This window comes from Pongo abelii, chromosome 21 (assembly GCF_028885655.2).
Source record: "Pongo abelii isolate AG06213 chromosome 21, NHGRI_mPonAbe1-v2.0_pri, whole genome shotgun sequence".
Classification (NCBI taxonomy): domain Eukaryota; kingdom Metazoa; phylum Chordata; class Mammalia; order Primates; family Hominidae; genus Pongo; species Pongo abelii.
The window spans coordinates 38,860,360-38,874,267 of record NC_072006.2 but is presented as its reverse complement, the minus strand read 5'-3'; the positions used below and the strand labels follow the sequence as shown (position 1 = coordinate 38,874,267).

The 13,908-nt window shown below is 48.6% G+C and overlaps 1 long non-coding RNA gene across 1 annotated transcript; it reads left to right on the top strand.

Annotated features, from left to right (window-relative positions):
• Positions 1-36: 36 nt before the first annotated feature.
• On the top strand, positions 37-6,451 carry LOC134760780 (uncharacterized). Its single transcript, XR_010138743.1, has 3 exons — positions 37-116; positions 2,265-2,336; positions 5,131-6,451. It is a non-coding gene; the product is annotated as an uncharacterized LOC134760780 (long non-coding RNA).
• Positions 6,452-13,908: the final 7,457 nt, after the last annotated feature.

Here is a 13,908-nt window from a genome sequence, read left to right as displayed (position 1 = left end):
CCGCCCCTCCCCTCCCCTCCCCTCCCCTCCCCTCCCCTCCCCTCCCCTCCCCTCCCCTCCCCTCCCCGTTTGCGGGCTGGGCGTTCGGGCCGGGAAACGTTCTCGGAACCTGGAGGGTGAGTGTTCGGGGAAGCAGCTGCGGGGAGCTGGGAGCCCTGCGCCGCGGCGAGCTCTTCGCGAGGAGGATCTCCACTCCCTCCTACCGGCTCCTCATTTTCCTGATTCTTCCCGGATCGCAGCGCCCTCACCTCTCCCACTGCTCCCCAAATCCTTTCACTGCATCCTATATCCAAGTCCCCCGATGCGGACCCTGTTCTCCATCCAGACCACGTCCGTGCACCTCCATTCTCCCCACTGCCCTTCTCCCTGCTCTCCCTCCCTCCTCTGGCTCACCTCCTCAGCCCTACACACTTTCTGCTTTCCCACCCCGTTTTTCCTCACCTCGGCGGGCTTGAGAGAAGAGGGACATCCCCAACCCCCGGTTCCGGGGGAGCATCTGGGAATATAGAGAAGTTAGTGAAGCTGATATGAAATTTCGCAGAGTAGGACTTGGAGAGGAATTGCCCTGGGCTGAGTAAACATTGATCTGAGACGGCTCTGCGCTTGAACGTTTACATACCTTATTTAATCTACGTTGCTACCGGGGCTGTACAGAAGTGGCGGGACAGGGACTGATTATGAGTCCTGATTTACACGTGGGAAAGCTGAGTCTCACAATCTCACTGTTAGCGTGTGAACTCATGTTCAACAATGCATTCAACATTTATTAGGCACCTACTATTGCACCACCATACCACTAGCTGACATGTATTGGCACACTTACCGTGTGCCACGACCTGTGCTATGGGTGTGTTTTTTTTATCTTCACAACAACCCAAAACGTAGATATTGTCCCGTTTTACAGTTGAGGAAACAGAGAGCTCAAGTGACTTTCTTAGGTCACAAAAGTATAGTCAATGGCAGAGCCAGGATTTGAACCCATAGCTCCCAGCCCTGACCCTCTCCATTCTCTACATGCACCAGATGGTCTAAACCTCAGGGCGCTTCAGCCTCCCCAGAGTCCTGGCTTTCAGTCCTGACTGTGCCCTAGACTTGCTGTGTGACCTCAAGTCATGTTACCTCTCTGGGTCTCAGTTTGTCAAACAACATATCCAGGCTTCCCTCTAGAGCTGCCATTGTAAGATTCTTCCAAATTCTCTGCCCTCAGGATTCCGCCCACGCCACGCTCTAGGCCCCAGCTCTCCCAGTGGCCTGGGAGATGCCTGAGAAGAGACCACAAATACACATATCAGAATCTCCAGGGCCAGAGGTTCTAGGTCAGCAGAGCAGGGCTGGTGGGGGAGGGTCCGAGAACTGCCCACCTAGCCCAAAAGGAGGCCGGAGGTGACCTAGGCCAGAGGTTAATGCTCTAGTGATAAAACTCTGTCCCAGCCTCATCTGAAACCCCCAAGGGACTCCTTAACCCTAGCGACAGGGGAAGAAGCCAGAAAAAAATAACCCAAGGCTGAGGGGTGGAGAGGGGAGTGGCATTGTGGCCCTTGGAGTGTTATACCCAAAGTGTCCTCATTCCATGCAACTCTGAGCCTCTGCCCATCACAGCCACTTCCTGCTAACCTCATACCCTTTCAGACCTACTTGCTGACTTTAACTAAATAATCCCTAACACGTCTCTCCTGTCAAGCCACTTGTTTGTTCTAAAACCTGATGTGGCTCCTAAAGCCCCACACTCCTAACACAGCACTCATGCCCCCCATGCTCCAGCCCCAGTTCTTTCCAGCTTCACCTCCCTTTCTCCTACACACATCTTGTGCTAAAGTCAAACTCCTTGTTGACTCTACAGCACTCTCCCACCTCCACCCTTATGCTCAAGCTGTTTCCCCTGCCTGGAATGCCTTCTTCAGAACTTTCCGAAATCCAGATCTTTCCTGTCTTCAAGATTCCACTTGGCCAGGTATGGTGGCTCACACCCATAATCCCAGCACTTTGGGAGGCCAAGGCAGGAGGATTGCTTGGGGCCAGGAGTTTGAGACCAGCCTGGCCAATATAGCGAGACCATTTATCTGCAAAAAATGAGAAAATTAGCCAGATGCCATGCACCTGTAGTCCCAGCTGCTTGGGAGGCTGAAATAAGAAGATCACTTGGGTTTAGGTTACAATGAGCTATGATCAAGCCACTGCATTCCAGCTTGGATGACACAGCCAGACCCTGTCTCTTAAAAGAGAGAGAGAGAGAGAGAGATTCTACTCACCCTTTTTTCCTCTAGGTAGCCTTCCTTGTCCCTACCCACGAGTTGATGGCTACCTTGATGGACAGTCACTTATTTGTTCCATAAACAGTAAGTGATGATGACTCATTGTATGTGTATGTGTCTTCTCAAGTGGATGGTTGGCATCCCAAGGGCAGAGTCTTTGTCCTTGTACTGCCCCCACCCAGCTTGTGGGGGTCTGGCATAGAGTAGACTTTCATCGCAGGCTCAGTTGTTATAGCTTGAAGCTTAAGAAGGGTGGCTGGGGGCTGGGCGCGGTGGCTCACGCCTGTAATCCCATCACTTTGGGAGGCTGAGGTGGGCGGATCAAGAGGTCAGGAGATCGAGACCATTCTGGCTAACATGGTGAAACCCCACCTCTACTAAAAATACAAAAAAATTAGCCAGGCATGGTGGCGGGTGCCTGTAGTCCCAGCTACTCGGGAGGCTGAGGCGGGAGAATGGCGTGAAGCCAGGAGACAGAGCTTGCAGTGAGCAGAGATTGTGCCACTGCACTCCAGCCTGGGCGACAGAGTGAGACCCCATCTCAAAAAAAAAAAAAAAAAAAAGAAGGGTGGCTGGTTCAGGAGTATACACCTGCACTCTCTACCCTGTGTACAGGCAATGGTCTGTTGAGCACATGGTTCTGGTTCCCCAAGCCCAGAAAAGGGGACTCTTGGCTACACTCTGGTACCGTAAGTGACCAGACTGTGTTCCCAGAATTAGCTGAACCCCATTTCTAGGCTGCTAAGTCTTTCTAGGCTGCTAAGTCAGATCTCAGTCTTCCATTTCTCTGTAGAGTCAGAGGTACCCATGGAAGTCCCCTCCTGAAACCCCTAGGACCCATTCCTCCTGTCCACTACAAAGATTTATTACCTGGGCTGGAGGAGGCCTCAGACCTCAACTCATCCAAACCCCTCATTTTATAGGTGAGGAAACTGAGGTGCACTGAGGCACATGCAGGTCAAGATACTTGCTTAGAATCATACAGCAGCAAAGCTATTTACTGACCCTAGCCCCAGAAAGTGGGCTTAGTATTCTGAGACTCTGGTCTGGGCCGGCAGGCTGTAAAAAGAGGCAGCAGAGCTGGGCATGGCAGTGCAGGCCAGTAATCATAGCACTTTGGGAGGCCAAGGCAGGAGGATCACTTAAGCCCAGGAGTTCGATACCAGCCTTGCCAACATGGCAAAATCCTGTCTCTATTAAAAATACAAAAATTAGCTAGGTGTGGTGGCCTGCACCTGAAGACCCAGCTACTCAGGAGGCTGAGGTGGGAGGATCAATTGAGCCTGGGTGGTTGAGGCTGCAGTGAGGTGTGATCATGCCACTGCACTTCAGCCTAGGCAACATAGGGAGACACTGTCTCAAAAAAAAAAAAAAAAAAAGGCAGTGAACATCATGCTGGGGTAATTCTGGAGTCTCATTTCCAATCAGACAGAGGGTGCCATTCCTATGCACACACATGGATAATCATGGGTATCTGTGCATACATTGGAGGCATCCATATATAAACATATACACACGTGCACATGAGTTCATACTCAGAGTTAATAGGGACCCATGCCCATCTAACCCATGCCCAGGTGTGAGTACCTGCCCAATTTCATGGGCTGCAGGACTGGAGGTCAAGAGGCCACCCTTCAGGCCAGGCGCAGTGGCTCACGCCTGTAATCCCAGCACTTTGGGAGGCCAAGGCAGGCAGATCACCTGAGGTCAGGAGTTCGAGACCAGCCTGGCCAACATAGTGAAACCCTGTCTCTACTAAAAGATACCAAAAAACTAGCCAGGCCTGGTGGCATGCACTTGTGGTCTCAGCTACTTGGGAGGCTGAGGCAGGAGAATTGCTTGAACCCGGGCGGCAGAGGTTGCAGTGAGCAGAGATCGCGCCACTGAACTCCAGCCTGGGCAACAAAGCAAGACTCCATCTCAAAAAAAAGAAAAAAAAAAAAAGAGGCCACCCTTCTATTCCTGGTGCTTGCCCTCACCTGGGGGCTCCCCACTGGCTTGCCACTCCCATTGCCTGCCCCCCTCCTTGCCCCCTTAAAGTGATGTGTCAGCCTGGGTGTGTCACTCAAGGGACCTTGTGTGTACTTGCGGGTATGGGCCAGTCTGTGTGCTTGGCTGGAGAACTGGCTCACCACTCCCTTCCTTCCCCCCCCCACCGCCCCCCGCCCTGAGATAGAGAGTGAGGCTGAGATGAATCCCTCTGACATAGATAATAAATTCTTCCTATCTTACCGGTGAAAAAACTGAGACAGAGAGGGGAAAACATTTAATTGGTAAAGCCAGCTAGAGCAGGCATAATCCCCAAATTCCCCCAACAGATGGGCCTACACATTAACAAGAGGCCATATTCCAAGAACTTCTATTCAAAAAGCTTTGTTGTGGCCCAGGTGTGGTGGCTTACACCTGTAATCCCAGCACTTTGGGAGGCTAAGGCCGGCACAGAACTTGAGCTCAGGAGTTCAAGACCAGCTTGGCCAACATGGTGAAACCCTGTCTCTACTAAAAATACAAAAATTAGCCAGGAGTGGTGGCGGGTGCTTTTAATCCCAGCTACTCGGGAGGCTGAGGCAGGAGAATCACTTGAACCCAGGAGGTGGAGGTTGCAGTGAGCCGAGATCGCACCACTGCACTCCAGCCTGGGCAACAGAGCAAGACTGGCTCAAAAAAAAAAAAAAAAAAAAAAAGCTTTGTTGTTCAACCCACAGATGTCTGAATTTGAGAGTAACTCAAATTGTGGAGTGTGTGCGTGTGCGTGTGCGTGTGTGTGTGTGTGTGTGTATGTGTATAAACCCTGGGCTGATTGTCAGATTTCAGTCTTGGTCTGTCCTGGGCTCACTGCCTGAGCCTGGGCAAGTCACTTCCTTTTTCTTTGCCTCAGTTTCCCCATCTGCAGAATGGCTGGCTCCATGCTCCCTTAACATACCTCCCAGTCTCAACCTCAAGGCATCGTGGCTTGTTTGTGTGAACTGCGTTTAATGGCCCTGTCAGCAAGTAGGTGATGATCAGGACAGGATTCATTTCAGAGAGAAGAGGCAAGTGGCAGAAAGCCAAAAGCCTGGCTTAGTTTGAGTCCATCTGCCCATGGTGTGAGGGTGGGACAGTGACTTTGGGGTCCCAGGGCTATATTTGTGAGTGTGGACAAGTACCCAAGTGAGCTGCTGTAGTTGAGTGCCCAGCATGATTTCCCACATTTAGAACTTTATTTTTCTAATTTTTTTTTAGAGACAGGGGTCTTCCTATGTTGCCCAGGCTGGTCTCGAACTCCTGGGCTCAAGCAATCCTCCTACCTCGGCCTCCTGAAGTGCTGGGATTAGAAGCCACCGTGCCCAGCCCTACGTGTGACATTTAAAAGAGAAATTGCTGTATCCCTCCTTGACCACCATGGTGAGAAGGGATAGCTTTGGCTCCATCCAGGAGCAGAAAGAAAGGAACTGGCATCTGGAATCGCACCCTGTCTGTCTTGCCCAGACAGGGCCAGATTCTGCAACTCCCTCCTGGGTCTCTGCTTGGGAATTGGGTCCTTAGCAGGCTTTGAGGCTAGGGAGGAGAGGGTGCAGAAGAGAAGGGGGTTCCCTCCTGCTGAGTCAACCACTCTGCTAGGAGCAGATAAACTTCTCAAAGCTCAGACCACTTCCCTCTCCAACTCAGAGCTCTTCCTTGGCTCCCTCCCACTTCCAGGCTGAATTCACACTGCTGGCCGGGTACCCTTTCATGGTACTGGGTACACAGTAAGCATCCGGTAAATTCTGACTGAAGGGATAAGCAAAACTGTGTTCACCTACTCTTTCAGCGTTCTCTGTACACACGCACACACACCCCCTTCGCAAATAAACCACCAGCTTTCCTGCTTCCAGGATTTGGCTCTTGCAGTTTTCTCCATGTAGGGAACCCTGCCCCTCACTCATCTCATCTCTCTGTGTCTAGACCCTGTCTATTCATTAGAACTAATGTAAGCTTGGTGTGGTGGCTCACACCTGTAATCCCAGCACTTTGGGGAGGCAGTGGATGCCCTGGGGTCAGGAGTTTGAGACTAGCCTGGCCAACATGGTGAAAACCCGTCTCTACTAAAAATACAAAAATTAGCTGGGCGTGATGGTGTGTACTTGTAATCCCAGCTACTTGGGAGGCTGAGGCAGGACAATCGCTTGAACCCAGGAGGCGGAGGTTGCAGTGAGCCGAGATCACACCACCGCACTCCAGCCTGGACGACAGAGCAAGACTCTGTCTCAAAAAAATAAAATAAATAAAATTAAAATATTAAAAAAAAAAGAACAAATGTAAAGAGCAGCTTATATTTGTTTTTCTATGTGCCTGTAACCCTCCAAGATGGGCATCGTTGTTTTCCCAGCTTTACAAATAAGGAAATTGAGGCTCAGGCTGCTTGAAGAAACTTGCCCACAATCACAGAGCTAAACAATTGGTGCATATTTCAAAAATGTACAGTATTTTTACCTAACACAATCGTTTTTTCGAGCAGCTGGTGCTCCCATGAAGGACCAAAATGCCATGTGGAGAGGGCCACAAGAGGAGGACCCAAGAGGGACCTCTACAAGCTGAGAGTTGAGAGTGGTCCCCTGCCAAGAGAAAGTGAGAAAATAGGGCCTCACTAATATGGTCACAAGAAAATGAATTCTTCCAACATCCAGAGGGAGCTTGGAAGTTGATCTTTCTCTAGTCAAGCCTCCATATGAGGACACACCTGGCCAACACCTTGATTTCAGACTTGTGGGATCCCAAGCAGAGAACCCATATGAGCTGTGCCCAGACTTCTGACTTAGAGAATTGTGAGCTAATAAACAGGTGGTGTCATGAGCCCCTAGGTCTGTGGAGGGATTGTTTGTTACACAGCAATAGAAAATCGATACACACAGGCTTCACGCCTGTGATCCCAGAACTTTGGGAAGCCAAGGTAGGATTGTTTGAGGCCAGGAATTCAAGACCAGCCTGGACAACATAGTGGGACCCCTTCTATACAAATAATTTTTAAAACATTATCCAAGCCTGTGCCACCATGCCTGGCTAATTTATTTTTTTCTTTCTTTCTTTCCTTCTTTCTTTCTCTCTCTCTCTCTCTTTCTTTCTTTCTTTCTTTCTCTTTCTCTCTCTCTCTTCTCTCTCTCTCTCCCCCTCCCTCCCTTCCTTTCTCTCTCTCTCTTTCTTTCTTTTTTTTTTTTTTTTGATGAGATCTCACTTTGTTGCTCAGGCTGGTCTTTAATTCCTGGGCTTAAGCAGTCCTCCCACTTTGGCCTCCTGAAGTGCTGGGATTATGGGTGTGAGCCACTGCGCCTGGCCTTCACTTTTTTTATTTTTTAAAGATGGGGTCTCTGACACCCAGGCTAGAGTGCAGTGGTGTAATCATGGCTCACTGCAGCCTTGAACTCCTGGGCTCAAGCAATCTTCCTGCCTCAGCCTCCTGAGTAGCTGGGACTACAGCACACACTTCCATGCCCAGCTAATTGTTAAAATTTTGTGTAGAGACCGCATCTCACTACGTTGCCCAATTCCTGGTCTCAAGTGATCTTCCTGCCTTGATCTCCCAAAGTGCTAAGATTATAGGCGTAAGCCACCACAGCTGGCCTGCCCATCGCTTTTTAAGGAGAGCTCTGTCTTGTCTGCCTTTCTAGGCTTTTGAGATATGGAACTGAGATAACAGGGTAACAGAGACAGGATGGAGAGGTGAGAGGAAAAAAAGAAAAAAAGCGAGGCCTGAGGGAAAGGGCCTAGGGGTACAGTTTTTGAAGAGTAACAGGTTTGGTGAGTGAAGGCCACTGAGAGGCAGTGGTGGGATATGAGAGATTGGTGAGAACCAAAGGGATTTTAAGGAGTGGTCGGCACAGATCGGAGGCCCTTTGATTTTTTTTTTTTGAGAAAGAGTCTTGCTGTGTTACCCAAGTGCGATCTTGGCTCACTGCAACCCTTGCCTCCTGGGCTCGAGCAGTTCTTTGTGCCTCAGCCTGCTGAGTATATGGGACTATGGGCATAAGCCACCATGCCTGGCTAATTTTTGTATTTTTAGTAGAGATGGGGTTTCACCATGTTGCCCAGGCTGGTCTCAAACTCCCAGGCTCCACGGATCCAATTGTCTCAGACTCCCAAAGTGGTGGGGATTACAGAGAGATTAAATCTCTCTCTCTTTTTTCTTTAATTAGAGATGAGGGTCTCACTATGTTGCCCAGGCTGGACTTGAACTCCTGGGCTCAAGTGGTACTCCGGCCTCAGCCTCTTGAGTAGCTGGGACTACAGGCTTTTCATGTAATATCTCATTACAGCCTCACAACAGTCCTATAAAGGAGCTACTCTTATCTCCATCTTGCAGATTTGGAAACTGAGGCACAGACAGGTTGAGTTATTTGTCAAAGGTTCAACAGCTGCTAAGTGACAGATACGAATCTGTCAGCCTGCAGCCTGGCTCCAGTGCCCACATTCTTTTTTTTTTTTTTTTTGAGACAGAGTCCTGCTCTGTCACCCAGGCTGGAGTGCAGTGGCGTGATCTTGGCCCTGGGTTCATGCCATTCTCCTGTCTCAGCCTCCCCAGCAGCTGAGACTACAGGTGCACGCCACCACGCCCGGCTAATTTTTTTGTATTTTTAGTAGAGACGGGGTTTCACCATGTTAGCCAGGATGGTCTTGATCTCCTGACCTCGTGATCTGCCCACCTTGGCCTCCCAAAGTGCTGGGATTACAGGCGTGAGCCACCGGGCCCGGCCTTTTTTTTTTTAAGATGGGGTCTCACTCTGTTGTCCAGGCTGGAGTGCAGTGGTGCAATCACAGCTCACTGAAGCCTCAACCTCCTGGGCTCAAGCAATCCTCCCACCTCTGCCTCCCCATTAGCTGGGACTACATGCATGCACCACCATGCCTGGCTAATTTTTGTTGTTGTTGTTGTTGTGTATAAAGACGGGGTCTCCCTATATTGCCCATGTTGGTCTTGAGCTCCTGGGCTCAAGCAATCCTCCTGCCTGGGCTTCCCAAAGTGTTAGGATTACAGGCATGAACCATGGTGCCCAGCCTCAGTGCCATGTTCTTAAGCCCTTTGTGGCATTGCCTATCAACATGACTGAAGAGTGATAGCAAGGCCTTTCTGCCTCAGGATCTCTTCTCCACCGGTGCCAGGAATTCCATCATTATTGTGTCTTTCCTCATAGTTAAACATCATCCTTTTTAGATGCCTCCTAAAATACAATTAATGTAGGAACATTAAATCCCTACACATCTAGTTGATGGGTTTTTCAGATGCCTCCTCTCCACTGAATGAGATGAGACAGAAATATAAATTGGGGTATGAGGAAAAAGGTAGTGGAGTATCAAAGGGAAAGAATATTCCAAGTAACTGCCAAAATCTAAAAAAAAAAAGCGGGCTGGGCACGGTGGCTCACGCACGCCTGTAATCCCAGCACTTTGGGAGGCTGAGGTGGGTGGATCACGAGGTCAGGAGATCGAGACCATCCTGGCTAACACGGTGAAACCCCGTCTCTACTAAAAATACAAAAAATTAGCCGGGCGTGTTGGCTGGCGCCTGTAGTCCCAGCTACTCGGGAGGCTAAGGCAGGAGAATGGGGTGAACCTGGGAGGTGGAGCTTGCAGTGAGCCGAGACTGCGCCACTGCACTCCAGCCTGGGCGACAGAGCAAGACTCCGTCTCAAAAAAAAAAAAAAAAAAAAAAAAAAAAGCCGGGCTTCATAGGAGAACAAAGAGGTGAGAAGCCAGAGGCAGACGTTCCATGTTTCCTGGGCTGGCTCTGCCCAACCTGACATCGATGGGGCTTCTGGAGATACAATCTGATAGTCAATCTGTGCTGCTTCTCAGCCCAGCCCAGAACACTGGTGATAGGGAGCCAAGTGGGTAAGAGGTGACAAGAGAGGCTCTCTGGAATGATGCCAGGAGTAGCCCCGGTGCCTCCGCTGAGCCAGGCTGTCCTTGGGGAAGGCAAGTGGGAAAAAGAGCACAACGTGAATCCTTCCCTCAGAAGGAGGAGAGTTAGCCTCATTCCTTTGCCAGACTGTGGTTGTATTCCATCCACCTGAAGCCTACTTTTAAAGATTAAAATGGATTTTAAATGATGTAACAGGCTGGCATGGTGGCTCACACCTGTAATCCCAGCAGTTTGGGAGGCCAAGGTGGGCAAATCACTTGAGGTCAGGAGTTTGAGACCAGCTGCCTGGCCAACATGGCAAAATCCCATCTCTACTAAAAATACAAATATTAGCCGGGTGTAGTGGCAGGTGCCTGTGATCTCAGCTACTCGGGAGGCTGAGGCAGGAGAATCAGTTGAACCCGGTAGGCAGAGGTTGCAACGAGCCAAGATCATGCCACTGTACTCCAGGGTGACAGAGCTAGCTAGACTCCATCTCAAAAAATAAAAAATAAATAAAAATAACAATTAACAGAAATATTATATAAAAATCTAAGCAAGGCCAGGCATGGTGGTTCACACCTGTGATCCCAGCTCTATGGGAGGCTGAGGCAGGAAGACTGCTTGAGCCCAGGAATTCAAGACCAGCCTGGGCAACATGATGAGACCCCTGTCTCTACAAAAAATAAAAATAAAAATAAAAGCTACACGTGGTGATATGCATTTGTAGTCCCAGCTATTCCAGAGGCTGAGGTAGGAGGATTGCTGGAGCCTGGAAGATTGAGGCTGCAGAGAGCCATGATTGCACCGCTGTACTGCAGCCTGGATGACATCTCAAAACAAATAAACAAAAAACTCCAAAACAAACAAACATAAAACCCCAAAGCAAACAAACAAAAAAAGCAGAGCGAGACACTATATGTTAAAAAACAACAACAACAACAACAACAAAAAACAGGCCGGGTGCAGTGGCTCATGCCTGTAATCCCAGCACTTTGGGAGGCTGAGGCAGGTGGATCACGAGATCAGGAGATCGAGACCATCCTGGCCAACATGGTGAAACTCTATCTCTACTAAAATGCAAAAATTTAGCCAGGTGTAGTGGCGCACGCCTGTAGTCCCAGCTACTTGGGAGGCTGAAGTAGGGGAATCGCTTGAACCTGGGAGGCAGAGGTTGCAGTGAGCCGAGATCGTGCCACTGCACTCCAGCCTGGCGACAGAGCAAGACTCCATCTCAAAACAGACAAACAAACAAAAAAACCCAACAACAACAAAAACATAAAGTCAAGGTCACCCTTGACCACCCTTCGTTATCCAGTCCCAGAGAACTTCTGCCACTGCCACCAGTTTGAAGTGTATCCTTTTCTTTTTCTACATAACATGTATATGTACATATACAAAGTGTTTTGTTTTGTACAGCTTGTTTTGCTTCCAGTTTTACGATTATGGTTTAACATTTTTTACTTCCTTACTTAATTGTAAGGAAATAGTTCAAAATTACAAAACTTCAACAGGGAGAGGGAGTACAGTGAAAAGCAGGTGTCCTTCCCTTCCCAATTCCCAATTATTGGTCTCCTTCCTGGAGGTAACCAATTCCGGTTCCCTGTGATTCCTTCCAGAGGAATTCTATGCATTTCAAATCCGATGCAGAGTGGGCGTGTTGGCTAATGCCTGTAATCCCAGCACTTTGGGAGGCTGAAGCGAGAGCATCACTTGAGCCCAGGAGTTCGAGACCAGCCCGGGCAAGATGGTGAAACCCTGTTTTTACAAAAAATACAAAAATTAGCTGGGTGTGGTGGTGTAGCCCTGTGGTCCCAGCTACTCAGAAGGCTCAGGTGGGAGGACTGTTTGAGCCCAGGAGGTTAAGGCTGCAGTAAGCCATGAATGCACCACTGCACTCCAGCCTGGGCGACAGAGTGAGATGCTGTCTCAAAAAATTAATTATAAAAAAATAATAAAATCCAACGTATAATACATGTATTTTTCATAAACATAGAGACACTATTCTGCACCTTGTTTTTTCATCACTTCATACTCTATCTTGCAGACCTTTCCATATCGATATGGAGAGCAGCCTCATTTTATTTTAGACCTGCATAGTATCCCATCAAATAGATGCACTCTATATATCCAGTCTCATAAGGAGAAAAAGTTTGTTTCCAATATTTTGTTATTACAAACAATGTGACAATTAATATTTTTACCCATTATTTTGCATATTTATTTGTAATATAAATATCTATTGTGGGGATTAGTCAGTTGAGGTTATTTTAAAAGTTTAAATAGCGTTTTAAAAGTTGACTTAGGCCGGGCACGGTGACTCACACCTATAATCCCAACACTTTGGGAGGCCAAGGCAGGTGGATCACCTGAGGTCAGGAGTTTGTAACCAGCCTGGCCAACATGGCGAAACCCCATCTCTATTAAAAATACAAAAATTAGCTGGCCGTGGTGGCGCGCACCTGTATTCCCAGCTACTCGGGAGGCTGAGGCAGGAGAATTGCTTGAACCCGGGAGTGGAGGTTAAAGTGAGCCAAGATCACGCCACTGCACTCCAGCCTGGGTGACAGAGCAAGACTCCATCTCAAAAAAAAAGGTGACTGATATTACCAAATAGCCTACATGATGTACCAATTTACACTGCTCGTAGGTTTGTCTGTTTTCTTGATATTATACACTCTGTCTTACAGACTGACAGCAACATGTCTTGGAATTCTACTTATGTCAATATACATAGATCTACCTTATTAAAAAAAAAAAAAAAAACATGCCGGGCATGGTGGCTCACACCTGTAATCCCAGCACTTTGGGAGGCTGAGGCAGCTGGATCACCTGAGGTCAGGAGTTTGAGACAAGCCTGGCGAACATGGCGAAACGCTATCTCTACTAAAAGTACAAAAATTAGCTGGGCATGGTGGCAGGTGCCTGCAATCCCAGCTACTCAGGAGGCTGAGGCAGGAGAATCACTTGAACCTGGGAGGCAGAGGTTGCAGTGAGCCGGGATTGCGCCACTGCACTCCAGCCTGGGTGACAAGAGCGAGACTCTGAGTGAGACTCCATCTCAAAAAAAAAAAAAAAAAAAAAAAATAGGCCAAGTGTGGTGGCTCACGCATGTAATCCCAACACTTTGGGAGGCCTAGGTTGGAGGATCTCTTGAGCCCAGGAGTTTGAGACCAGCCTGGGCAATATAGTGAGACCTCATCTCTACAAAAATAAAAATAAAAAGTAATTAGCCAAGTGTAGTAGTGTGCACCTGTAGTCCCAGCTACTTGGGAGGCTAAGGTGGGAAGATCCTTTGAGCCCAGAAGGTTGAAGCTGCAGTAAGCCGTGATGGCGCCACTGCAGTCTAGTCTGGGCGACAGAGTGAGACCCTGTCTCAAAAAACACAAAAATAAAAGGCTCACAGTTTTCCACTGTATGACTTGACTTTAGAGAATTTATTTAGTTATTCTTATTGACAGACATTTGGATGGTTTTCAATTGTTTGCTGCCACAAATAATGCTACAGTGACTATCCTTGGATATACAGAATAGTTTCAGAGAAGTGAATTGCAAGATTGATAGGTATGTACATTTCAAATTTAACAGATGCTGTCAAATTACTCTCCCAAAATGCTGTACCACTTTAGACTTCCACCCTAAGATGAGCCTTAGGGTGTCATCTGGAACTGGCCCATGTGCTTCCCTCTGAGTCAAAGCTCAAAGTCTCAGTTATCACTGGGATGTCTAAGCCCTCAGCCCCCTTCTGCAGAATCTGGATGGACAAGCTGAGTATTGGGAAGGTTGTACATAAATGAGGGGCAG